We start from the raw sequence: 1,350 nt of genomic DNA, 5'->3' as shown, positions 1-1,350 counted from the left end.
AGATGAGGTTGTACCCTCTTCTAAAATTTACAACCCCAAAATCCAAAGGAGTACCATTGAGTTAATATCAAATTGAGGGAAAAAATTATTGCCTAATGACTAATTTTTCCTCTCCTCTTCTACCCTTCTAAACTTGGTAATCATCAAATAATGTTTCCTATTGTGTGTAAACTTTTTACAGTAGTGACCTTATTTATATATGTCTTTTTATTATGGTTTAACTACCTAAATATTTTCCCTATTATCCCTGTTGTAGGGTCTTAGAAATCATTATTCCTTAATGCTGTATAGTATTTCACTCTGTATAAATATCATAGTTGATTATCCATTTGTTCCTGGGTTGGCACTGTGGTTGTTTTTGAGCTTTGGTTAATATGTACAATATTGTTGAGATCATGATATATATGAGTGTATTCTTTGGCATATAAGCCTACTTAAAGGATCACTGTATCAAAATATTTTTCTATTTCCATATTTTAAAAAGACACTGTTGTTGTAGTTAGGTATAACACTTCATAATCTCATCTGCATTGTTTCAGTGTTCACGTGTCTTCCCACTCTCAACTACTAATTTTGTCTATTCTTAATTTTTTAAATAATATTTTTATTTTAATTGTAATTTTAACAAAAGTGTACAGAAAAGTTATATTTTCATTCATTCATTGTTGCACATTTTACCCCTTCTCTCATCTCCCTCCCAAGCTGACTTTTTAAAATACTACTTTATTTTACAAAATTCAAAAACATGTTTTAACTTTCCTATGAATGATGTTGGAATCTGGACTCTGGCTCTTTGAGGTATAGCAGGTTTGAGGGCCCAGGGCAATTTTGGTGTTCTTTCAGACCCAGGTGGGGGTCGGCAGAGTGGACGTGCCAGATGAACTGGGGGTCTGGGGGAAGGACTTGGCCAGCATTTGGCCATGCCGTATTGGTGAGACTCTGAAAGGTTGTGCCCCACCTAGGGCCTTGGGAGACTCAATGTCAGCTGACTCCGGACTCTGGCTCCTTGAGGCACAGCAGGTTTGAGGGCTCAGGGAAATTTTGGTATTCTTTGGGCCCCATGTGGGGGTCAGCAGAGCAGGCATGCCAGATGAACTGGAGGTCTGGCAGAAGGACTTTGCCAGCATTTGGGCATGCCGGGTTGGTGAGACACTGAAAAGTCGTGTCCACGTAGGGCCTTGGGACACTTAATGTCAGCTGAATCCAGACTCTTTGGTCTACGGATTTGCTTATTAAAGTTTCCATTATCTATCTATTTCATTTTCTCCTGGTTGTAGGTTTTTCATTATGCTTGGAAGACTTTTCATGCTGTAGATTAGGGCTTCTAGAGTTGTTGCTAGATTTTCCCTG

Source organism: Elephantulus edwardii, unplaced genomic scaffold, assembly GCF_000299155.1.
Source record: "Elephantulus edwardii isolate Elephantulus edwardi_28Jun2011 unplaced genomic scaffold, EleEdw1.0 scaffold00325, whole genome shotgun sequence".
NCBI classification, from domain to species: domain Eukaryota; kingdom Metazoa; phylum Chordata; class Mammalia; order Macroscelidea; family Macroscelididae; genus Elephantulus; species Elephantulus edwardii.
The sequence above is the reverse complement of the archived record's forward strand: the minus strand, read 5'-3'. Positions refer to the sequence as shown.